This window comes from Camelus bactrianus, chromosome 4 (genome assembly GCF_048773025.1).
Source record: "Camelus bactrianus isolate YW-2024 breed Bactrian camel chromosome 4, ASM4877302v1, whole genome shotgun sequence".
In the NCBI taxonomy this organism is placed as follows: domain Eukaryota; kingdom Metazoa; phylum Chordata; class Mammalia; order Artiodactyla; family Camelidae; genus Camelus; species Camelus bactrianus.
Window position 1 is genome coordinate 99,806,839 of NC_133542.1, and position 27,230 is coordinate 99,834,068.

Here is a 27,230-nt window from a genome sequence, read left to right on the forward strand (position 1 = left end):
TGTGTGTGTGTGTGTGTGTGTGTGTGAATTACACCTTTGGTTTTGAGATAACTGTAGATTCCCATGCAGTCATAAGAAACAGTATAAAGGGATCTTCTATATCCTTTACCCAAGCTATAGGACAATGTTATAACCAGTATCTGGGCACTGATGCAGGTGAGGTGCAGAACATTTCTATCGTCACAGGGAATCCCGCACATTGCTCTCTTTTATTCACACCCGCTTCCCTTCCACGGCAATGCCTTCCTTAATGCCTGGCCACCACTGAACTGGTCTTCATTTCTGTAATTTTGTCACTTCCAGAATGTCACCTAAGTGGAATCATATAGTATGTAACTATTTGGAAACTTTTTTCCCACTCAGCACAATTCTCTTTTGATTCATTTGGTGTGTTGTATGTATCAATGGCTTATTCCTTTTTATTTCTGAGTAGCATTTCATAGTATGGATGCATCATAGTTTGACCATTCACCCACTGAAGAACACCTGGGTTGGTTGCAGTTTTTGCAAAGGAAGCTGTGATAACATTCATGTATATATATTGTTTGTGAGCATACCTCCATTTCTCTGCGATAGGAGTGCTATTGTTGGGTGAGTTGAAAGTTTAATTTAGGTTTTTTTTTGCAAAACTGACAAACTGTTTTCCAGAAGGGCTGTACCATTTTACATTCACACCAGCAACATATAAATGACTCTGTCTACATCCTCCCCTGCACTGGGTGTGGCCACTGTTTTTTGTTTTAGCTATTCTGATAGACATGTAGTGATAACTCAACATGGTTTTAACTTCATTTCCCTAATGGCTAGTGATGAATATATTTTCATGTGCTGATCTGCTATCTGTATATTTTTGTTTAAATGTCTGCTTATACTTTTGCCCATTTCTGATTGGATTGTTTTCTTTTTTTTTTTTTTTACTGTTGAAATTTGTGAATTCATTTTACGCTTGTCCTTTGTGGTTTGGACATATTTTCTCCTGGTCTGTAGCTTGTCTTTTCGTTCTCTGAACATGGTCTTTTGCAGAGCAAAGTTTTTTTTTTTTTGTTTTGTTTTTTTTTTTTAAAGTTAATGATATCCACCCTATCAAGTTTCCTTTCATAGATCATGCTTTTGGTATCAAGTCAATTTACTCTTTGCCTAGACCTGTATTCCAATGATTTTCTCCTGTTTTTTTTTCCTAAAACTATGCAGCTTTACACTTTATGTTTGAGTCTGTGATCCATTTTGAGTTAATTTTTATGTTTCTTTTTCTTTTTTTTAGCTGACAGATGTTCAATTGTTTTAGTATTATTTATTTAAAAGGCAATCCATCCTCTATTGAACTGCTTTTGTACCTTTGTCAAAAGTCAGTTGGGCATATTTGCGTGAGTCTGTTTCTGGGCTCTCTGTTTTGTCTGATTGGTCTTTGTGTTTATTCCTTTGGTGATATCATCGTCCTGAGTACTGCAGCTAAATGATAAATCTTGAAATTAGCTAGATGGCTTATTCATATTGTATTTATTTATTTATTTTTAACATTTTTATTGATTTATATTCATTTTACAATGTTGTGTCAAATTCCAGTGACAATTTTTCAGTTATACATGAATATATATATATTCATTGTCACATTTTTTTCTCTGAGAGCTACCATAAGATCGTGTATGTATTTCCCTGTGCTATACAGTATAATCTTGTTTATCTATTCTACAATTTTGAAATCGCAGTCTATCCCTTCCCACCCCCCGCCCCCTTGGCAACCACAATTTTGTATTCTATGTCTATGAATCGATTTCTGTTTTGTATTTATGCTTTGTTTTTTTCTTTTTTTTTTTTTAGATTCCACATATGAGCAATCTCATATGGTATTTTTCTTTCTCTTTCTGGTTTATTTCACTTAGAATGACATTCTCTAGGAGCATCCATGTTGCTGCAAATGGTGTTATGTTGTCGGTTTTTATGGCTGAGTAGTATTCCATTGTATAAAACACCACATCTTCTTTATCCAGTCATCCATTGGTGGACATTTAGGCTGTTTCCATGTCTTGGCTATTGTAAATAATGCTGCTATGAACATTGGGGTGCAGGTGTCATCCTGAAGTAGGGTTCCTTCTGGATATAAGCCCAGGAGCAGGATTCCTGGGTCATACGGTAAGTCTATCCCTAGTATTTTGAGGAATCTCCATACTGTATTCCACAGTGGCTGCACCAAACTGCATTCCCACCATCAGTGTAGGAGAGTTCCCTTTTCTCCACAGCCTCTCCAGCATTTGTCATTTGTGGACTTTTGAATGATGGCCATTCTGACTGGTGTGAGGTGATATCTCATTGTAGTTTTGATTTGCATTTCTCTGATAATTAGTGATACTGAGTATTTTTTCTTGTGTCTATTAATCATTTGTATGTCTTCCTTGGAGAATTGCTTGTTTAGGTCTTCTGCCCATTTTTGGATTGGGTTGTTTCTTTCTTGTTAAGTCGTATGAGCTGCTTATATATTCTGGAGATCAAGCGTTTGTCGGTTTCATTTCCAAAAATTATCTCCTGTTCTGTAGGTTGTCTTTTTGTTTTACTTCTGGTTTCCTTTGCTGTGCAGAAACTTGTAAGTTTCATGAGGTCCCATTTGTTTATTCTTGCTTTTATTTCTATTGCTTGAGTAGACTGTTCTAGGAGAACATTTTTGAGATGAATGTCAGATAATGTTTTGCCTATATTTTCTTCTAGGAAGTTTATTGTATCTTGTCTTATGTTTAAGTCTTTGATCCATTTTGAGTTGATTTTTGTGTGTGGTGTAAGGGACTGTTCTAGCTTCATTGATTTACATGCTGCTGTCCAGCTCTCCCAGCACCATTTGCTGAAGAGACTGTCTTTATTTCATTGTATTTTCTTGCCTCCTTTGTCGAAAATGAGTTGACCAAAAGTTTGTGGGTTCATTTCTGGGCTCTCTATTCTGTTCCATTGGTTTATATGTCTGTTTTTTGTACCAAAACCATACTGTCTTGATCACTGTAGCTCTGTAGTATTGTCTGAAAACTGGGAGAGTTATTCCTCCAGCCTCTCTCTTTCTCTTCAGTAATGCTTTGGCAATTCTAGGTCTTTGATGGTTCCATAAAAATTTTATTATAATTTGTTGTAGTTCTGTGAAATATGTCCTGGGGAATTTGATAGGGATTGCATTAAATCTGCAGATTGCCTTGGGCAGTGTGACCATTTTAACAGTATTGATTCTTCCAATCCAAGAGCATGGGATATCTTTCCATTTTTTAAAGTCTTCTTTAATTTCCTTCATCAATGGTTTATAGTTTCCTGTGTATAATTCTTTCACCTCCTTGGTTAGATTTATTCCCCGATATTTTATTACTTTGAGTAATAAAATAATAAAATAATAAAATAAAAGTAATAAAATAATTTTATTTTATTTTTTTTAACATTTTTTATTGATTTATGGGTGCTATTTTAAAGAGGATTGTTACTTTACTTTCTTTTTCTGTTGATTCATTATTAGTGTAAAGAAATGCAACTGATTTTTGAAAATTAATTTTGTAACCTGATACCTTGCTGAATTCTTTGATCAGCCCTAGTAGCTTTTGTGTGGACCTTTTAGAGTTTTCTCTATATAGTAACATGTCGTCAGCATATAGTGACACTTTTACCTCTTCTTTTCCAATTTGGATCCCTTTTATTTCTCTCTCTTGCCTGATTGCTGTGGCTAGGACTTCCAGGACTATGTTGAATAGGAGTGGTGATAGTGGGCATCCTTGTCTTGTCCCAGACTTTAGTGGGAAGCTTTTGAGTTTCTCACCATTGAGTACTGTGCTGGCTGTAGGTTTGTCATATATAGCTTTTATGGTGTTGAGATATGTTCCCTGTATACCCACTTTGGTGAAAGTTTTTATCATAAATGGGTGTTGAATTTTATCAAATGCTTTTTCTGCTTCGATTGAGATGATCATATGGTTTTTGTCCTTTCTCTTGTTGATGTGATGTATTACATTTATTGATTTGCATATGTTGAACCACCCTTGTGTCCCTGGGATGAACTCCACTTGGTCATGATGTATAATCTTTTTTTGTGTGTTGTTGGATTCTATTTGCTAATATTTTGGTGAGGATTTTGGCATCTATGTTCATCAGTGATATTGGCTATAATTCCCTGTTTTGGTGGTGTCTTTGCCTGGTTTTGGTATCATACTTTATTTTTTTGTTTTCAAAATTGTTTTACTCTTCTAGTTCTTTTGTCTTTCTATATAAATTTTAGAATAATCCTGTCTGTATCTACAAAAGATATTGCCAGAATTTTGATAGAAATTTTGTTAAAACTATATATTAATTTGGGGGAAATTGACATCTTTATTATGTTTAGTCTTCTAATCCATGAATACAGTTTGTCTCTCCATTTATTCAAATCTGTCTTCCTTTCCCTCCCTCCCTTCCTTCTTTCCTCCTTTTTTTCTTCTCTTCTTTCTCTTTTTTTTTTTTTCCATCAGTGGTGTATGGTTTTCAGCATGCATATCCTGCACATGTTTGTTAGAGTTACATATAAGTATTTCATTTTTTGAACAACTGGAAATGGCAGTGAAATTTTAGTTTCAGGTCTACACACTCATTGCTAACATATAAAAATATAATAGTGCTTTGTTTTCTTGTATTTTGTGACCTTTCTGAACTCATTTATTCTATGATTTTTGTCTTTTGTAGATTCCTTGGCATTTTCTATGTAGAGAATCATGTGATCTGCAAACACTTTCATTTCTTCCTGTCTGATCTGCATGCCTTTTACTTATTTTTCTTGCCTCTGGCTAGAATTTCTACTGTATTAAATACCAGTGATAAGAGTAGACGTCCTTGAATTGTTCTCAGTCTTCTGAAGAAAGCATTCAGTCTTTACCATAAAGTATATTGTTAGCTGCACGTTTTTTGGCAGATGCCTTTCATCAAGTTCCTAGATTTCTAAAAAGTTTTTTAAAAAATTATAAATGTGTGTTGAATTTTTCAGTTGGTTTTTCTGCATCATTGATATGACTGTGATTTTTTTTCATCTTTAGTTTGCTAATATGGTAGATTACATTGACTGAATTTCAAATATTGAAACTTATAGGTCGAGGTGGTGATGCAGGTGTTAAGTGTCCTCATTATCAGGCAGCAGGGATGAAACGCCCAGCTTCCTCCTTGGCCTCTAACATCACCCTGGTAGGGTGTTGGGGCCTCTGGTTGCAGCCTCCCAAGGGTGGAAGTGTTAACTCTCCACTCAGATTTTGCTGGTGTGACTGGAGGTGGGGCCACAGTTTTGTTTTTGTTTTTGTGTTTTTTTGTGGTGTTTGGCTGTAACAGAGTGGTTATCTAACACTCCTCGTACGCTGCCCCTGATCTGGTCCTTTGGCTGAGAGAGCAGGCTTCTTACTGTTACTTCTTTGTACTTGTTGATGTTTCTGGGTCGCCAGCTTCTTCAGCTTGGGATGCTTGAGGCAAAAAGAAGATCCAGGGAACTCACACCACGTTCTTCCCTCGTTCAGTTGAGCCTAATTGGTCTTTCTTCTCTCCACTTTTCAGAGTCGGCTTGAGTCTGTTGTATATATGATGTCCAGACTCTTTTAGTTGTACTTAGCGGGAGGAATAGGGAAAAGCACGTTTACTCCATCTTCTCAGAAGTGGAAGCATATCTTTTTAGATGTTGTTGTGTTGGAGGCATTAGACTGAAGTAGTCAGATTGAGACATGTACGTATATACCGTGACTCCCCTTCCTCATTGTTCTAGATGACGGAAGTACTGTTTGCCCATTTTAGTAAATGAAATCTTGATGAAATATTTTTTATTACCAAAAATATTGAGTATTTTGTTTCACATGTTTCAAGTGAAACAAGTAATCTCTCTCTAGAATTATCTCTTATTACTTGTTATTTTGTTACTTTTCCATGTGACCCCAAATTGGGGCTTTTGTGTGGCAAGAGTGAAGGTTTTAGGGGAGGCATAGCTCTTTTTGTGGGAATTTTCCTTTGGGATGGATCTTAGAGAAAAGATAGGGAAGGGGGAAGGAGACAGGCATTCTGTAGACTTTACATGTTAGGTGCCTGGAACAGGTTATCTCATTTAATCTTCCAGCTGTATTGTTATCATTTCTAGTTTTCAGCTGGGACTGTGGCTTAGAGAGTTTAAGATGATTTAAGTAGATGTGTCAGGGTTGGTATCTAAGCCTGCATCCTGACAACAACTGTAACTCTTCTCCCAACCTGCCTTCACCAGGTCATGAGATCATCACACATTTATATTGGAATTTACGTCATACCTGTTCCGAAGGATACACTGTAGATAAGACAGTATCGGTGAAATGAGATCTGTGGTCACACTGCCTGCGGACTTCAGTGACTGTCATGTGCACTTTGGAAAATGACATCCAGCCAATGGAATATGACATTTCTCTTTCCTAATATTTTAGCCTAGGCAACCAGATTCATGGAAAAACTTCCAAGGAGGAGTATGGGCTGAGGATTTTTGGGAGAAAGAAAAATTATCAAAAGATGACAATGAAAGAATAAGTATAGAGAACTCTGTGTCTCAGTAAAGCGCCACTAGCTGTTCAGCCGAAGAAAATACTTTAGTATTTTCTTTAGTCACTAAAATACTAAAATACTTTAGTATATACTTTAGTCACTAAAAATGAGAGAGTATTTTGATACAGTCAAGTGTCTCCCAAAGATAAATGTGGCAAATAATGGAAATGGATAAATTAGGTAATATACTTTTGGTTCAAAATAGAAGTATCTATATAAAATACAAAAATTATATGATATGGGACTCAGTAATGTAGGCTAAGATACTGTAGATTCAAGAATTAATATTAACGTCCTTATTTTGGAGATGCCTGCCAAAGTATTTTGATGTTAAATGACATGATGTCTGCAACTGACCTTCAGTTGTTCAGCAAAAAAAGCCACTTGGCATATTTTATTCTCATGTTCATTTTACTTTGTTGCCATCTTCTCTATTGGGCACAGTGCCTAGGGCCCAAAATACTCTGAAGGATCCACAAAAATATTTTTAAAATGTTCTTTAAAATCAAAACACAAAAAATGAATTTCTTGATCAAAGAAGTATTTTAACATGTAATATTAAAAATTCACCTTTATGCCAACACAGCCATAAAGTATAGTGTTTAATCTGTCTTCATGGAGGAAGAGGCACACACCTGGGGCCCATGAAAGCCATCAAGTGGCCATAGTTGCTGCCATTAGAATGTAAACTCTGTGAGGGCAGAGATCGATGGGCTTGGTCCCTTGGGCCTCGTGGGCAGTCAGCGCAGTGCCTGGTGTGGGCGTAGTCTCAGTTAGAATTTGTTGGTTGAGTGAAAGGATCACTTTGCCTCGAGTTCTGTGAATGTTGGATGTAGTCTTCTGTTAAAGAGTGTTAAACACTCTTCTAATTAGCTGAGTATACACTATTTTTGGATTATCAAACGTTTTGAATTGTCAACATCTCTTTCCCTCTTTATTACTATGGAACTTTGAGAACTGACTGCATAGGAGGAAGGAATGATCAGTGATTGAGAAATCATCTGTTGAGCACTCACTGTGTGGTAGTCAGTGATTGACATTTTGGGCATTTTTTTACAGGCTTTGAACCCAGTATATCTGCCTGTAGGAGGAAAAGACATGGCGGTTTTACTAATATTGTTCTGTAGATAATTTGCATACAGTAGTAACAGCCAGAAGCATTTGTTGGCACTTATGTGCCAAATAATGTACTCAGAAATGCTCTATGGGAATGACCTCAGATTATCGTTATACAAGATCTCAGATATAAAAGCTAACAGTACCTCCCTTTATAGATGAGCAGACGGGGGACCACGAGGTTCAGCAACTCCCCAATATCACATGGTGGGTGACAAAGTGGCCAGGTGGGGACTTGAAGCCAGGTCACCTGATTTAGAAGCACTTTCTGTCTTATCTGCCTCCTTCTGTTCTGTCTCCCATGTGTATCTCAGCTGCTAGTGTCTCGAGCAAGCTACCTTTGCAAGCCTGGGGATTTGCACTTGTGTGCATGCCCAGTTCTGGATTAACAGTAGTCACACCTGGAACTGAGGTATCTGAGACCACCTTGTGATTCTAGGAAAGAGAAATGGATGTGGAGGAGAAAGCTGTATAGACCTTTTTGCCACAATCCGATGCCCTGGAGTCTGTGCCCTGATGGGGAGACTGTGATGCCATGCAGGTTGTGCTGTGATGACCCCCTCCCACGGACCTGTTGGCCCAGCTGCAGCAGGCAGTGAGAGAGCCCAACTCACGTTCCATCAGGCTTAACCTGTTTTCCAGCTTTTCTGTCCCTAGGACAGGGCAGAGCCCCAAATTTCGGTCTTCTAACCTGAAGTCTTTGTGTAGGAGGTAGACAAGAGCTGCCTTTGACAGTAAGGTACCCTAAGGCCGACTGGGGCTGTGGCTGTGAGAGGCCTGAGTGCACCGACTGTGGGAAAAAACTAGGGGGTATCCACGAACCGCGGGTGGCCTGGAAGCCCTCATCTGCTAAGAGAATGCACAGAACAGTCGTTTTAAGGGAGATGGACAGAACAGCTACTGCATGGTGTCCCCGCATGGGCCTTCTGAGGAACGATTTGTTTTATCATCTAAGAGATGGGTAGACATGCGGGGCCTGTATTTAGGCCATGAGTGGACACAGAATGAGAGAGTGAGTGAAAAAGTCTTTCCCTCTGGGGGATTGCTCTTCTCCCCTAGGGGCTCTGTCGCTCTTTATCTTTCCTTCTCTGACCTCGTGTGTTTGCTGGCTTTGTTACAGACTGCAGAGCCCTGAGAGAGCTCACGGCCCAACCAGGGCAGCAGAACAAGTGCGCAGCTTGTTAGAGTGGAGGGCCATACGGTGGGCAGCGTGGCTGTGAAGCAGGGTTACGGGAGCAGGATCGGGACAGTAACTGACTTACCCAGGGTGCAAGCTGAGGATAAGGATCTTGAGAAAGAGATTGAGCTTTTCTTTAAAGGAGTATGAGTTTGCCGGCTGACTGCAGGGCAGAGCATTACAGGGAGAAGGTGGACACACGTGAGCTTGCTGACTAGGGGAGAAGTGTGTCCGCCACTGGAAACTGCAGGAATTTCCAAATGGTGGCATTGTAGGCCGCACAGGAAGATGGGTAGTGAGGCAGGAAAGGTGGAAGCAGGCCGATGAGGAAGCAGTGTATGTAGGGATTTGCTGTCAATTCCATAAAGCTGAAGAGCCACTGAAGAACTTTCAGAAGAGCTGCGTCTGACTTTTGGGAAGATCCCGGGGACAGATGAGTGTGGAGTAAGACAGAGGGAAGGAATCTGCTGGACACCGTTGCAGGAGCTGCTGCAACACTCCAGGATTTTGAGGGGCTGGAAAGCTACTCTAGGGGGAGTCCTGTTGTGCCAGTCTCAGATGGGGGAATAAAGAATGTCCCAGGCAGAGGAGGCAACATGATGGAAGGGCTCCACAATCAAGGGAACACTGGGCAGAGCAGGCAGTCCAGTGTGCATGAGGCACTGGAGATGTCAAGGAATTAATGGGAGATGAGGCTGGAAATGTAGGTTGGAGGAAAATAGGTGAAATGCAGAAGGCTTTTAATGACTAATAGGAGCTAGTGCAGGGCAGGCAGGAAAGGGCAGCATTCCAGGTAAAGTTCAGCTATTCTAACGAAGTGGCAACATCAGATCTGTGTCATGGAACAGTGGATCTCTAAAATGCATGGGGAGAAGCTGCAGTTAGACGGAGAAGGAGGAGGAGGAGGAGGGAGAAGAGGAGGAGGAGGAAGGATTCTACTGCAGTAACATAGGCGATGATGATGCCCCACACCGGGGCTCTGTCTGTAAGGATCATTTTCATGGGACAAATGTTCGATACTTTATGTGGCAACGTAATACCTCAGTGATGCCTCTTCAGCAGAAGCTTTCTTCCCAGAGGCAGAGTTTAAGGACACATGGGCATGGATTATAGGAATTAGAAGGGAATTTGCTCATTGTGTCTGTTTGTAGTTCTGGTATCCAAGATGGAAAAATGATCATTAGCATCTATATCCATCAAAATAGCAAAATCGCAAACTTCATTGCATAAAAATGAGAAATCAACTTTCAATTCATAGATTTCTGTTTCAGTTTGTTTGTTTGTTTGTTTGTTTATTTTTAAACAGAGCATGTGACTGGTCCAGTTTGATGTGCCCCTTGGAATTGAAAGGGGTTAGGATCCAAAAACTATCCTTTCATTCTTTCACTCTTCTGCGTTTGTATGGCCTTGCATGTGTGTATGTGAGTTGGGGGGGGTATCTGTTCCCCAGGAGGTGGCTACATGGGAGTGGATGATGTAGTGATTTGTTCCTGGAAGAACACATATCGATGGATGTGAACACAGAGCTCCCAGTACTGAATGTGCTCTTTGTTTACCAGAGCGCTTTGCACGCAGACTTGGATTTTATAGGCAATTTTGTTTTAGTAGGAGAATAAAATTTCACAAGATATGCCTCCAACTGACTTTTGCCAGAAATTCACCTCTATTTGAACTGTGTAACCTTCCTTAAAATTCCAGGAGATATTTTAGTACAGAGTAACTCTAAGTTATGACATGACACAACCACAGTACACAGGACATCCAGACGCTCGCTCATGGGTTCTTCAGCCTTAAAGATTGCTTCTTAGCCTTTTTACATAGAAGTAGCAGCAGGAGTCAGTTCAGTATTTCTCTGTTCCCAAGGGCCACCTTTTTTATTTTTTTTGGCCCTGATATGCATTAGGAATACAAACTTGCTTCACAAAATAGGATATGAAATAGTGTGGGAGATTAGGTGAATGTTCCCATTTCTTCACACCCTCCCTTCACTCCTTCACCCATCCTTTGTTGTGTGACTCGCAGAAAGTCTCACCAGAGAGTGTGGTAAGCTTCTCCATTCCTTGGTTTGTGATAATGTCCAGTTCTGAGAAGAGGCCTTAAAAGATATTGTGTGGTTCTTCTCCCATCACTTACACTTCTGTCATTGTTACCGAGCAGAACACATTCCAGGTAGTGATTGGTCCAAGGGGAAGGCAAGATGCTGGGAACTGACCTGTACCCACCCTGTATCCTGAAGCAGAGCTTTCCTGGACTGCTTTCAGCTCTGTGAGAAAAACAAATAAACATTTGTTGCTGTAAGCCACTACAATTTTTAGAATTTCTGAACTTCCTCTACTGGCCTCATTGTGGGTCTGCACAAGCAGAGTTATACCAAGTGTTACCTCTAATCTGTGTGCCTGGACTTCAGTGTCTACTTGCTGGTTAAGTCACCACAACTCTCAATCAAATCCACTGACTATTCCAAAGTACAATAATTTGTAAGTATTCATGATTTGAACTTTCAAAGCTAAATTCAAGCCTAAAATATATAAAATTTTCTATAACTTGGAGAAATATCAAATGACTGTTATAGGGAAAAGAAACTCTGGAGTGGTCCAGGAGCCCACAATCTTTGAGTTTTATTCACCTTGGTCTAGTGGTGGGCATCTCAGATTGTGTGGCACAGACATCGTACAGGAGGAGAATGCAATGTCAGAAGTCCAGTTCTAGTCTAGCCTACTTGCTGAGACATCTTGGCATTTAACTTTTTGAGTCAGTTTCTTCATCTGAAAAATATGTTTGCTCCAGGGACCAGAGAGTATTATTATGTGATCACATCAGACGGAGGCCCTTGAAAGCTCTCGAGTGTAGTACAAATGTCAGATACACTAGTTCTTGTTATCATATATTCTCAGAGGGGGTTTTGCTGTTAAGAAATGTCCTGCCTGTGTTGTGAATGCTGTGGCTGTCACTCATCCCAATGTGCGTTTCCAGATCAGGAGCTCTGCTTCCTGCGTTCTGCTTCCCAGTTATTTTCTAAGTATGAGTGTGTTTTTTGTCCTTTGTTCCACCTGGCATGTTGCTTGATTGATCTTATAGAATCTTTTTTTCGCTTTCTCATCTGTTTCAGAGCAAGAAGAACCAAGCTTGGGTTTTCCCATCATGGACAAAAAAGGTTTCAACCTGTCAATTATTTGATATTTTTAGAATAGGTAGAAACATTTCTAAACTAAGGAGTGCAGAACATTAAGAGATTTTTGATTATTGGAAAGGATTTCAGTGTTAGAGAGTCTCATCTCAGTTTTCACAAATCTCTAATCTTGTCATCATTTATGGGTACGTGTTAATTTTCTTGTCTTTATCTCCATATGCTGCCTGCTTATAGGGTGAGCCCTGTCCCATTCCCTACTTAGGACATTACTACTCTGAATACTCTGACATCAACTTATATGTTTGCTTGTGTACTCCTGCCTATCATTAATAATAGTGACAACAACAACAATAAGTAACTTAGTGATTAAAAGTACAAGCTTTGCAATCAGATTGCTTTTCTTCAAATTAAAGCTTTGCTTCTTAGCAGCTGTGTGAGCTCAATATCTTGGTGCCTCAGTTTCACCATCTGTAAAATAGTAGTAATGATAGTGTATCTACCTTACAAGATTGTTTTAAGGAGTACACGAGCTAATACATGTAACATGTGTGTAGTTTGTTTTTCCATCAGCTGTCCATTAAAATGAAAGACGATCAAACATATGAGATATTGAGCTGAGTCCCCAGAAAGGTATTGGCTCAGCAGTAGGGCAAAATGTACACTAAAGGCATTTTGTGTTCACAATAAGAAAATAAAAATCAACTTCAAAGAATCAAACTAATTCCCAGTAATGTAACTGCACTTCTGAACAAAGTCCCTAAATATTGAAAATTACACAAACTACAACAACAAAAAACCCCAAACCATCCAAGCCAGCAGCATGTAACTCAAAATGTCTGGAATCCTGTCTGCAATCCAATAAAAAACTACCAGCTGTGCAAATAAACAGGAGAATTTTATCCATAGCCAGAAGAAAAATTATTCTATAGAAATATATCTATAAATGACAAGAATGAAGATTGATGGAAGTAGTAGACAAGGTGTTAAAACATTTATTATAAATATATATGTTTAAGAAAGAAAAGAAAAACATGAGCAAGTCAAAGGGAGATGTGGAAGAAATAGAGAAGACTCAAGTTGAACTTCTAAAGGTGGTGTATACATTGTCTAAAGTGAAAATTACACTGGATAGGTTAATTGAAGATAAGACATTGCAGAAGAAGAGATTAGTGAATTTGAAAATACACTAGTAGAAATTATTCAAAGTGCTAAATTCCCAGGGGAATTTACTACATTGGTTCTCATGTCAAGGATGTTGAGTAACTAGGGAAATTTCTCAATATGTGTACTTCCAAATATTCCAAAGTAAAAGGTGAAAGTGTGATACTGACTGTAACTAGCAAGCTCCTTTTGAGGAGGTTAAGCTAGGATATACTATTTCTGGAACTCCAAACTGATACAGTTGCAGAACTTAGAAAATCCCCATGGTGAGGAGTTAGTATGTCCTGTAAGGAGTCTTTTGGTCCTGGGCTGGTCTCTGTAAAATTGTGCTTCTTGAATAAGCCTTTAGGTAGATGTTGGGTGGCAGTGGGCTACTCAAAACTTGTTTTATTGAGGACAAGGAAGAGGAAGTGATCTGTGTAGGAGTGGGTAGATGTGGAATTATTACCCAGGTCTGACTGTAATGCCCCACAGCCACCTACCAAATGCACCTATTTGATAAAATAAAGGAAGCCACTTTTCAAACCTTCAGTGGCAAGTGCATTTGGCAGAATGATTAAATTTTTCATTTAAAATCCTTTGTTCCCTGGAAATACAAACTTTCTAGAAACACTAATTACTCCATTACTGCTGTTTTGCCAAGATTCCTTCCTGACTGCTTTGGCACTTTTCCAGAGACTTTGCTTCCATAATTCAAAAATCCATCTTAATTCATAGCCTTTTATCATTAGTAAGATCTTCTTCTCTTCAGGTTATGTTTGTCAGTATTTCCTTTTGCCTGTGTTGCTGCTCTCTCCTGGTTCATATTCTTCTTTGGTCAGGCAGTCAGTTTGCCTCTGATTATTCTATATGGATCTCTTCCCTTCAGCAGCGCTATTTCCTCTCATATCTTTCTTCATTGGAATTTAAATAAATGTATCCCAATTACAGAGAGAGTAATCTTCATTCTCAAATCAAAACTTATTAAATCCAAGTGATCTATTCAGCCAAGTTTCAACAAGAGATAGAAAAAGGTTTATAATCCAGATGATTATTATGATGCATAACTTACATATCATGTGTATCAGAAGTGTAATTAAATTGCATGTTATTTACTGACTTCATCGTTATAGCTGCATGAACGAGGATTAATCACTCAGTCACTTTTAACCACATTTAATTTATAAACTGTCATGCCCCAAAATTTACTTCCATGCTTCAATTTCTGTAAAATGGTGCTAAAACCCCAGAGGAAGGAAAAGATGATAAAGCCTGCATCTGTGATTACAGGATTATTTACAGGGTGAGTCTGGGTTTCTGGTACTTCTGACTTCAATGTTGTATAGATTATGTAACAGCATTACTATTTTTTTTTTTTGGTAGGAGAAGGTAATTTCATTGATTGATTGACTTATTTTTAAATATTTTTTTAAATGGAGGGACTGGAGTTTGAACCTAGGACCTCGTGTGTGCTAAGCACTCACTCTGCCACTGAGCTATCCCCTCCTGCCAACAGCAATACTCTTAATCACTCTCTCTGAGGCCACTGGAGAATTGCCTTTGAGCTCAGTGCTTGTGCTAATTATTGTAAATCTTCTCTTGTGAGAAATAGAAACAATCATTATTTGAATTTCTTAGGAATTTGGTGAATATCACCCAAAATCAGAAGAAAGGGGTAGAAATAGCAAGCTCTAAGGCTGTGGCATGACAGCACTGGAACGGCCTTAGGGAGTGCTGGACTGATGTTACTGATGCCCACTCTTTGTCCTCTTTTTGTAGGTGGGTAAGCTGTGAAATTCCAGAGAGCTGTGTTGATGCCTCCCAAAGGCCACTGGAGGCATGTTAAGTCATGAGAAGTTCATTTTATTACCTGATGCAACAAGGGAGACTGACCTGATGGGCAAGCATGGACCTCAGAATAAGAGGGTGGAGGAAGATTTGTTAGAGTTTGGCTTTATGTTGGATGACTTGAAGGAAGGTTCAAGGAGGCAGGAGTTTCCTGTGGATAGGATAGGTACTATCAGGGAGTGGGGGTAATTCTATTTGTTGCATCTCAGCTGCAGGAGGAATAGAGTGGGCATAAAGCTGCAATTGATAGAAAAGCATTGGGCGCTCATGATAGCTGGGGGAAGATGTTTGGATATATCAATGGTTTGCATGTTGTTCTTACGCTTCTCTGGGAGCAGATGTGATTAGAAAGCACTCTTGTGTTTTTCTCACTCCATCACAGTCCTAGAATGACATCAGCTGACGTTGATGCTCTGTGAAATGTTTCATGTTCAGTTGGAGAACACCACTGTCTCGCTGTGTCAGGCCAGCTCTCACCTGACAGCTATCAAGGCTTCTGTATTGTTTCTCATGAAGACACCCAAAATGGGAAGACAGGGAGTGGCAGTGTCCAGGCTTGAATGTAGGTCTGTTGACTTCTAGCACAGAAGCCTTTTCGTTAATGCATGCCAGACCACAGAAATCTGTAATGTGGGAAAATAGTAAGGTGGACAGTACATGGAGTTTGGAATTCAATAGAATCAGGTCCAGATCCTGGCTCTGCCACTTACCTGATGTCTCTGAATTTCTCTTTCCTCAGCGAGGCCACTGAGTATCTTTAGATGAGTTCTGTTTTGCAATTCTGTGTTGTTAATTTTTCAAGAGGATCCGAAAAATAAGATTTTTTTTCAGGAAAAAAAATACAACATATGCTGACCTATTCTGCAGGCTTTTAATTTAAAGTAGATTTAGATTTTTTTAATCCTGTAGCTTTTGAAATCTTAAATCAGTACTGGTAAATAGCTGATATTATCAGTCCTTGGAATGTAATGAGATAATTTCCTGAATGTTGAGTGTAGGGGGAAAAAAACACACAGTGTATTTTTCCTCTTGCCCAGTTTTAAGGCAATTATCAGGAGATAATACCTAAGGTTAGTAAAGTTGTACTTTTCCTATTAAGCTTAAATTGGGAGTATTTATCTGTCCTTTGCGACACTCAAGTAAAAAATCTTGAGGATGATCTCCCTAATCTCCCTTGTTTCATGTTTCACTTCAACTCTTGAAAATTGATCACGAGATTTACATTTCTATATGGTGTTTACAAAGGCTATTTTGGGTTTCTTGAAAGGACACAATCTTAGGGAAAGCAAAACAATAGCAACAAATACATAAATGAAATAAGGTTTGAAAGCAATATGTCTTTCTAACATGTTGTTTTCTAACAATTGTTTCTAACAATTGTTTTCAAATAAAATGTTCCTGTAAGTTAATATGAAGAAAACCATACACATTTTCCAGAAGCCTTAGTTTCACTGTAACATTTCTTATCCTGGGATGAAATGTGGAAAAAGATTTCAAATTTCAGTAGAAAAACTAAATTGTATAAATAAGGAAAATTGTATTCAAACAGATAAAATTGGCAAGTGAAATTTCTAGAAGTTTTAAGTTACAAATAGAAAGTCTCTCCCCTTTAGATTATAATCAAAGGATTGTCATGTGGACACAGGGGTTGGTTGGCTCAGAGAGTTTGGAGGAAGGATTTGGAAGCAGTCACTAGGAAAAGGAAGCCAAGGACACACCCCCACAGCTCTTCCAAAAACAGAAATGCTGAGAGAAATGTACAAGCACAGGAAACATTAAGATAGTGTCAGTCTCAAAGGTGAGGAAGAGAAATTCTGTTTCCACACACTGAGAGGAACTCAAGCCAGAACAGTGAGCTAAAAACTAAAGTCTAATGCACCGTGGGGCTGTGGGGGAAAGGCCCGGGGAGGTAAATGTGGAACTCCTTATGAGGTTTTCTCTTATGCAAAAAAAAAATCCCACTAAAGATGTCAAAAATTGTCAAGAATTGTTTTGAGGAAACAAGTCATTCTACGAAAGCCAATACAGATAACAAATTGATGTATAAACAGCCCAAGAATTTCCAATAATGAGCAATCTAGGTAATATTCTAAAATAAGTATTTTAAAGGAATGTTCAGAGATGAAAGATAGAAACAATAATGTAAGAACAGGACATTATGAAAAAAGAAAAAGTTTACTTAAAAGAACTGTTACAGAACTCTGGTTTAGCTGCTCCCTGGTCAAAAGCCAATGATTCAAGAAGCAAGTGTCAGTATATAGAAAAGAAGCTTTAGTCAGAAAAGCTGACAATCTGGGGAAGTAGTGGACTCATGTCCAGAAACTGTCTCCAAAGATTCTGCTCAGCCCTACAGTTTTTAAAGGAAAAAATGGGGGAAAGAATCTCAGTGACTCTCAGAGGCAGAGGTTGGCTTCTGCAGCATTCTCCATTAGGGGCATACTGGCTGACTCACTTTGCAGATGTTATGTTGCCCCGCGATCTGCCTGCAGGAATGCTAATGGGGCTCTAGTGGGTAGAGAGTGAACCATTCTTTACCTGATAGCTCTTCATTCTTCTTTGTATCTAGGGAAAGAATCAACAGTGTAGGCAAAGCATGGTGTGCATCCAGGGGAGCTTATGGTGGGGGTTAATTTCAGTTGCTTAGTGATCTCATTCCTATAATTAGGTTCTTTTAAGGTTAGAGGGGGAAAGAAATGGGTGAACAGGAAAGGGACAAAAGAGCTGATTCAGAAGCAAGCAGGGATTATCAAAACAAAAGATAAATGAATAGGACTTTATGTTTGAAGGTAACAACAACAATACCAATAACAGCAACAATTTATTTGGGAGTTTAAAAGCAAGGTGGGACTAAAATACAGATGCTCCTAATGGTGAGTTCTCCTATATGGTAATCACGATGAGACATAAGTAAACAAACTTGACAACTGTCATTTGCATGAAAGAACAGATTGTGTTGTATTTATACAATGGCATACTTAAATGGTGTGGTTAAAAACGAGTAAGATCAATATGTGGTAATATGGACAGAATTCTTTTTTGGAAAAAGCATCAGTGGGAGTGAAAAGAAGTTGCAAACCATTGCATATGGCATGATGCCTTTCATGCCAATTTGATAAATCCATAATTTAAGACAATATGCTTATGGATAGATAATAAGTAGTTAAAATACAACAACATGGAGGGAGAGAATACACACAAGTGGTTTAAACAGTGATACCAGGTGCTTGGGGGAAAGATGGAGAGAAACTGAACTTGGGCCATTTTCCATTGGAACTCTGTGTCTTCAGTGTTTTATTTATTTATATTAAAAACGGAAGCAAAAATAACAGTGGTTATTTTCCTAGAAGAGGGGTATTTTTTTAATGATACTTCCTGTAGTTTTTGATGTGTTTAAAACTTTACCACAGTTAAAACTATAGGGAAAAATAAAAAAATATGAAAAAATGAACAATTTTCAGATGAACATGGGGTTTATCAAATCTGATAGTCTCTGTGCTTCCCTAAATATGGGAGTGAATCTAAGCGAGAAGCACATTTTTGAAGACCAGTGAGGTTCCCAAATAGATAAATGTTCTTCTGGCGAATTCATGCAGCCTGAGTATGTGGTAAGAAGAGATTATCTTCTAATTTTTTTCTCTAGTTTCTTTGAGATACAATTGACATGTGGCGCTATGAAGTTTAAGACGTACAGCACAGTGATTTGACTTACGACCATCATGAAACGATGATCACATTAAGCTTAGTGAACATTCATTTTCTCATATAGATACAAAATTAAAGAAATAGAAAAAATATTTCCCCTATGATGAGAACCCTTAGGATTTAATCTCTTAAGAGCTTTCATATGTAATATACTGTAGTGTTAATTATAATTACATTTATCATGTGGTACCCCTGGTATCACTAGTACTTATTTATATTATAGCTGGGAGTTTGAACCTCTGGACCACCTTCATCCAGTTCCCCTCGCCCCCATCTCTGGTAACCACCAATCTGATCTTAGAAGAGATTACCTTTAAATGTAATGTTTCTCTGTCTGTACCCTGTCACCTCCTCACCCTTCTTAGCCTTGTTGACAAGTCTTTTCCAACATAAATAGAAGTACGAGTGAGAGGAAAATGTAAGTGGTAACATCTGAGAGGCAGGGTGCTCCTGTAAAGTTCTTTTAGTTCTCATAGAGAACAGAGCTTTCTCTTGGCCTCTGGTTTTCGGTACAAGGTGGTAATGACAACAGGTAAAAGCTAAGGAAGAGCCGATTAGAGCTGTGTGGATTCTGATCATAGTAGAATGAAGCCATTTGAAGGATCTATTGTTATTCAGCATCAGTAGAGGAAAAACTTCAAAATTCATTGACCAAAGAAGAACAGTGTGTGACACCCAGGAAGGATGTTTCTCTACTAAGAGAAAATAGAGAATTGTAATTAAATCATATTAGTCAATAATTTAAGAGACAAGTTTAACACATCCTTTGCTTTTGATGTTAACTAGAGTTTAACGTTTTAATTGCCCCAATTGGATGTGAAATGATGCAAATTTAATCCTGCAACTGTTCTTTCCAGTTTTCTTTACCTGATAAGTCTTTCGTGGGTCTCCAGCATGAGGTTTTCTTTTTGAAATATTTATGATTGTGCCAAATATGTGTAGATTTCTTTAAAAAAATCTCATTTTTCAAAGTGATTGAAAGTTAGAATAGGCCCCATTAAAATTTGGGAATAAAACTTGTCATTAAGTGTAGTGATCTGTGTGCTGAATACCAAAGGACGCAGCAGTTCCAGGCTGATGGCTTGGAGCCTAGGCTTAGGCAGAGTAACAAGGCTTCTGTGACTGAAACACGAGTTAAGCTGCAGTTATAGAAAGTCAAAGGGAAGATCACTTGCATGTATGAGAAATAGAATGAGGCAGTTTTCTTTAAACATCTTTTCATATTCAGGTTGATCCAATGAATATAAAAAAGAAAAAAAAGTGCTTGGGTCTTAGAATGGAGAATAATAGAGTATACAATAACACAAAGAGATGATTTGGGCATACATACATTTCATAGGATAAAGTCTTCATTTCTTCCTGGATGGGTGTTGCGTAGTGAAGGTGTTCTAAGCAGAGTAGAATGGAAGGGGGATTGACACTGTAGAGGAGCAAAATTTGCCACCCCAAAGTTTGTCCCTTTGGCATGAGGATTAATTTAGGCTATTTTTAAAGCCTTTAAAGTCAGGAAGAACCTTTGACCTTCCCCCTAATTGCCTGAAAGAATGCAAACAGAGGACCTGTTCCAGGAAGGGAGCCATCACCATAGGTAACTATAGTGTGAACTAGATGTGTGGACAGGGAGGAACCTAGCAAAGTCTGTTGAAATTCCTCTCTCTGTCCCACTGTCTCTGCATGGCCCAGCAAATGTTTGTTTACCAAACTTTTGCTTTTCCATCTCCATGTGCATTGCCTTCCTCCGCTTTGAAGTCCCAAACCACCACCTCCAACATCCTCTTTTGTCTTTAGCTGAAGATGAAATTTAAAGTGAGGGTTTTGGCCATTTTGGCGAGTGACTCAGTTCTCCTGGGTTTCTCCCATGTATACATGTTATTAAACTTTTGTTTGATTTAATTCTGTTGACCTGTCTCCTACCCATTTAACTCTTAGACCTGCTGGAAGAACCTAGGAAGGGAGAGGGAAATTTCTTCCTCCCTGACAGTAGCTCCTCTGGAATTAGGCTTGAAGTAGCCAGAATTGATGTACTGAATGCCCTTTGATGTTCTTGACCAATGCCTGGAAAAATGATGTAGAGAACGATCTTGAACAGGCAGAATTTATTTATACATTGGCTTTTAAGGAATCTACACATAAACATCCCTTGTCATCTCTCACGTTTCTCTCACGATACCCAACCTTTTTAAAATGCGCTTAAGGGCGGCCCTGAGATACTATCTGCGGGTTCTTTGTTCCATGCTGCTGTGACCTCTGTTATAACAACTTTGTCATTTAAATTCTAGAAAGAGAATCTGGGGTCCTAATTATTGTGGGAGCTGGGCGGATGGGGTAGAGCTTGGGTATAAAAATGCTGATATGTAAACCAGTTCTAAAGAGAGGATGTCTCATTTTGGGAATCAAATCTATAATAAAATTCACTGTCTAACTGAGGAGAAATTGTCCAGGGAGATATTTTTGTGTAAACTTTCTACATTTAGCTATTATTCCTGCCCCTGGTTTCATTGCTTGTGAGCTGGGTGGCTGTCAGTCTGAGTTCCAGGGCCTGAAAGCTATTCATGCTCCTTTCCTTGGACTCACCCTGACCTTGGCATCTAAAGAGAATATGAAAATGAATATATGTACGTATATGCATGACTAAGGACATGGTGCTGTACACCAGAGATGGACACACTGTAACTGTACTTCAATAAAAGAAAGAAATGAAGAGAGATGGTGAACAGAAGCCACCACAAACTGCCAGTCGAGTGTAGGGAGAAATCAGCTCCAGCTTGACGGGGGATGCCCCTCCCCTCTCCCCTCAGAGACTCGTCCCTTAGTCAGATGCGAAGGGGCGAGTGTTGGTTACTGATGTACGAAGACTCTTATCCTGACATCAAGGTGAAAAGGTGGGGAAAAACCAACATTACTCCTCATTTCACAGATGTTGATGGAAGCACTACATTGTGTAAGGCAATGTGCGAGGCCCTGTTGCCAGGAGAAGAAATTACAATCTAGTAAAGACTAGAGAATATTGAGGTTTTCAGAAGGTCGATACTTTATAAGCCATTTCTCAAATCAAGTTCTGAACCAATGAAGACAGATTAAAAAAACTGTGGAGATAAGATGAAAATACCAGCATTGGTATGATGGAGTTGTTGAAGAAGGTGGCTTTGAGGTGAAGCACCAATGGGATTCCTAGTAACAATCTCAGAATTAGACAGAGGTGCCCTCCTGCCCAGCCTCCTCCATTTTCTGTAAGAAGGGGGCCCCTGTGAGCCCACAGTGTAGACGGGTAGCTCTCAGCCTGTGCCTCCTGCAGGACTGCATCTCAAGAAGGGAGCTACGCACGTCCAACTCTACCCACCAGATAAATGCTTTCTCTTCCCATAGAGGCATATATTATCAAGAAGTATCTTTTTAATTTAATCTTTCAGGTGTTGTTTTGTAGTGTCTCCCAAATAAGATACATGAAATCAATGTTTTGGATCTGCCAAAAATTTTTATTGCTTAATATCTTTTTTTTGCCTGTCATCCTTTCATTTTTGCTGACCCCCCAGGTGGAGTTCTTCCATCAGTTCAGCGTCTAACCCGGGACTTGATGCTCCCGTCATTGTGCTTCATGTCTTCCACGTAATATGCCTCACGTTTAGAATCTTCCTTCCATGAACTTTCAGGTCATGGTCCCAATTCTGTCATTCCACCCTCAGTAATAGTCTTTAATTGCAGTTCATGTGGGAAGACTCTGAGTGTTTTATGTGGCTGATCTTACGGGTTCTCCTGTGGCTTTCAGGGGTGCTGCTCAGGAGTTCCCTGGTTCCTCATTCCCTCTGCAGGGATCATTTCAGTCTGCTCTCTGACATCTTTCCTCTCTTCCTTTGCTCGATTTTGTTCAGCGCCAGGTGCTCTTTCTAATTTAGTAACGTCAAAACAATTAAACACACACAGGGAACTATATGCAGTATCTTGTAGTAACCTCTAATGAAAATATATGAAAATGAACAAATGTATGTAAATGTACGACTGAAGTATTATGCTGTACACCAGAAATCGACACATTGTAAACTGACTATACTTACTGACTGTACATCAAAAAAAACCCCAGACAATTAACAGTTCCCTGTTTAAACATTATTTCTGAGTCTTGTCTGCCTATTGGCACCATCCAGGAGCTTTAAAAACACTGATGCGAGATCCCACTCACCCACAGCGATTCTGATTTATTTAGTCTGGGGTGCGGTCCTCCAGTAATTCTAAGGACAGCAATGTTTGTGAGTCACTAAACTAAAATGTGTTCCCCTTTCTCTAATACTTTCTTTAGGAGCAGTTTAAATCTTTTGCAGTCTGTATGCCTCTACTCTGACATTTTGGTTCTGATTTCTTCCTTCTCTATTTAGTTTGTCTTCCATAAAATCTCAACCATAACCACCCCCTTCAGTAATTCTCTCTCTTGCTGTGGCTTAACCAGTATGCTTTTCTTTATTTGATTTTCATTCTTCAGTTGTTCCTATTCTAATAGGAAGACTGGAGCAATCCAAGAAGTTGCTGTATTTTCTTTATCATAAGGATCCCATGTCTCTTCACTTGGTAGTGAACAAAATCTTCTCTTCTTCAGGTGAAGCTTAATTTGGATCCACAATCTAAAGCCAGTTTCTACCCAAATGTTTGGGTGGCTCTTAGGCCTCTGGGCAAATTTCATGAATTAAGATTATTTTCCCTGTAGTCTTCTTCTGATTCCTGAATGAGATATGGATTTAGGACTGTAGGCCACTCCCTGTCTACCCAGACCTGGTACTAACATTCTAGCTGGACCCTTACTAGTGCCCTGTAGAATGCTGGTGCCTGACACATCTGTCTGCGAAATGGTAAAATAAAATACTTTTGCCTATCCGTCAGTGCTTTAGGGAGGCTCACCCTACTACAACATGGTACTCAACAGGAAGCCAAGCCACGCATGGGGAATTCAAGGTCAGACTGCAGTGGCCTCCATGTGAGGCCCCCATGGCCGAGCTCTGGGCTTGTTGCTACGGCCTGGTGCCTGCAGCGCGGCCCATGTGGAAGACCCACCTGCCTGTGGTTGGAGCCATCATGAGCTTGATGACCTGACAGGGTTCCAGCACTGCATGATGATCAAGTGCTAAAGGCTAAATTTTAAAGCCAGCAGTTCAGAATGTATCAGCAGGAAACAAACAAAAAACCGAGCAAAACAGAGTAAACCAAAACCCCCCAAAACAAACAAACAAACACCCCTCCAAGTCCCATGTCACACTGTGGGCTGTGAAACCAGGTGTCTAGAAATAATCTCTCAGGCCACAGCATATGCCTCACTCTCCAGGTATTATTTTACTCTCCGAGTTGCACTTTCTGTCTGTTTCTCCTGGTCCTTGAACTAGGGCATTAGAAGGATATCTATCATTTCCTTTGTCCACTCAGTTAGAGACAAAGGAATCAGACAGAAAATATCAAAACACCAACTCATTACTAATAGGGCTTTTGGAAAATTTGAGTTACTTGTATGACAGTCATGTTCTTTTTAATGCTGCATCCCAGAATTGATAGGTTCATCTAATTGCAGACAACTTAAAAAAGGCACAGGGTACTCTTGACGAGCGAAGCAGTCGGCTTCTGCAAAACAGAAGAGCAGACCACACCCTGTGCTTCCCGAAGCCTGGCTGGCTCAACTTAAGTTTTATCCCAAATTCATCAATTATGTTGTCACTCTTTCAAGGATAGCTCACTAACATATGTCCCTCAATATGAGAACAAGAAACCAGCGGGGAGGAGGCTCCCTGCAACAGAGGAGATCACAGTGGACACAAATGCCCATTACACCAGCAAGGGTGAGGGACAACATGAAAACAAACTCTGCTGCCTTGGTTCTGAGGAAGAAAGAAGGACTCGTGATTATTTCCATGAAAAAGACAACTCTTGCATTAGATCTTAGAGGGTAAGAGACACAGCACAAAACAGGGGAGTTGTAGAGGCTTCCATGGCAGAAACATTGCAAAAGAGTAGGACAGAAAAGTTGAAGATGAAGTGAGTCATCTCAGTTCTGTCATCACTGCTTTCCTTCATGGAACAACGTGCATCCCTGTGTTCACCACATACCTCTGAAAAGAGGCACAAATTACATTTAATGCACACATGTTAAACGGTGTAAACATGTAATTGGGAAAAACACCATCATCGCATGGCTCTTCAATGATATTAAAATCCTTTAGACTGCACACAAAGATAGTACAATGGTAGCCCTCCTTACAATCTTTAGTTAGCTAGCTGTCAGAAAAATAAAGAAATCTATTTATTATGCAAGTTTAATTCATTAAAAATTCATCTCAAGTGAGAGTCAGGAATGAGCACAGTAGAATGCTAATAATCTTTAAAGGTAATACCTTCGGATAATGACTGTCACTGTCAGGTCTGGCCTGGATCTTGGGCTCCACTGCTCTGCACTTCCCATAACCAAAACATCTGGCTGCAGCCTGTGGGATATCACTTACACCAAATCTCTGTGACTTAAAACGGAGGTGGCCACGTGGGTAATGAGACCTGGATGGTTCCCATTCTGATAACTGAGCTTTTGCCTGTCAGTCTCAAAATCTGGCCTCCAAGTAGGACCTGGGCTTCTGAGAGGAGGGGCCTGCTTTCCACCTGTGCATCTTCTCCCCAGGAGCAAGTCACAGTACCTCCGTCAGCCCCATCATTGGTACTATTTTAAACATGAGAAAACCTCCCTCTCAGGGACTGTGGTGAAGATTAAATGAGATGTAATGCACTAGGTAAACCCCTACTGTCCTTCCTCCTCTTCCTAGGCATTTACTGGAGAAGGCCAAATATTATATTTATCATCCCAAGGATGTAGGTCACTTGGTGACAGATCTGTTCAGCCATCTGTTATAGCATTTAGAAGCTCCAAATAAACAACCAATGCAGGGCACATCCCAGGGAAATGCACTACAGCTCTCACGTGATGTTGGATGACCCTCTGAATGGTAACAAGATTCCCCAAGAGGATTTAAGAGCATGCAGACATTTCTGTGGAGCTAGTTACAAAAATGTCTATATGAACCACAGATTTGCCTTATCTGGCTGTTTTGTACTATTTTACTCCACTGTATACACACCCAGTGGCTAATTATGTAAACTCTGGTGCCTACTAACTGATGGAGTGACCTTTAGCAAGTTACTTATTCTCTCTGAATCTCAGGCAGCTCATTTGAAAATACAATTATAGCCTATATCTCAAAGAATGTTTGAAGATAAAATGAGATGATGGATCTAAAGCAGCAGTTCTCAAGCATTTTTGGCCCCAAACTCCTTTAACCCTTAAAAATTACTGGGAATCGTATCGTATGTCCGCTGTCCAGAAACTCCACCCTTTCGACCCCTTTTCTGATGCAAGTAAGGGTGATGCTGTCTTCCTGCTGGCACTGAGGATTATATCCATATAAAAATTCAACAGAGAAATGGCAGGAAAACCCTTACTGTTGTCTAAAGGATCTCTGATGATTACGATAAAAAGAAACTAATGAAGGCGTTTAAGAAGAAATTTGCCTGCAATGGTACTGTAATCGAGCACCCAGAATATGGAGAAGTGATTCAGCTACAGGGTGACCAGTGCAGGAACATAGGTCAGTTCCTGCTAGAGACTGGACTGGCTAAGGTCGACCAGCTGAAGGTTCATGGATTTTAAGTGCTTTTGGCTAAATGAAACTTAAGTGAGGATTTCCTTGCAATGAGTGGAATTTCCCTTCTGTCCCTTGTCACAAGCTTAAAAACCTCAGAGCTTGTATCATGTAACCATTTGGGGTCTGCTTTTAACTTGGACTGGTGTAACTCCTTCATGCAATAAACTGAAAAGAGCCAAGAAAATAAGCAATAATAAACCCACTACATGTTAACACAAATGATACATTTTAATTAAAATAAGTCTATTAAAAAAAGTTTAGAGAGTAGGTTTGTATATTTCACTGATGTCTTTGATGCCTCAAAGACAGCTGGATTCTCTTGTATACCTCTGTGTGTGATCTGTTGACATATGTTGTTGTGGGTGAAGTACGTGAAGGGAAGGTAGCCCCACACAGATACGTAGTTGGAAAAGAGAAGAATGCTCTTAAAGCCTTTTCTAAAGGTTATTATGGGTATGCTCTTTTGATATTCCACCCAAGCTCAACAAGTGGTAGTTTATGAGAAGACCAGTTGCAGTCCGGAATCTTAAACCACATCAGTGAGCATTCTGTACTGTGTAATGCTCAGGGTAATTGTCTGCCTTGCACTTGGAAAGCATCTTTCACCTGGTTAGGACTTTAAGCATCGTGTGTGAGTTGGCTGGAAAATTTTGGCTTACTGAGTTGTGCAGGTCTTCCAAATACTGACACATTCTGTCATAGGATATCCAACAGCAAACAGACAAAATCGCATTTGTTGTACACACCACCTATTGGATAGGAAGTCTTTAAGTGTCGGAAAGCTGTCAAGCTCATGATGGCAAACACAAGTCTTCAGTATTCTAATTTTCACTTGAAAGTTCAGTTTTCATCAGTGGCCACAAATACTGTTAGTTGTTTTTCTTAAAGTGACAGGTTCACTTTGTTCATTTTAAAGAGAGTATCTGCCACA

General features: G+C 39.5%; 1 long non-coding RNA gene and 1 pseudogene across 1 annotated transcript in view; both read left to right on the forward strand.

Moving 5' to 3' along the window:
* The window catches only part of LOC141577562 (uncharacterized), a 712,663-nt gene that overhangs the window by 60,395 nt on the left and 625,038 nt on the right, over window positions 1–27,230 (forward strand). The gene's annotated exons all lie outside the window — the stretch shown is intronic.
* On the forward strand, window positions 25,203–26,472 carry LOC141577400 (eukaryotic translation initiation factor 1 pseudogene; annotated as a pseudogene).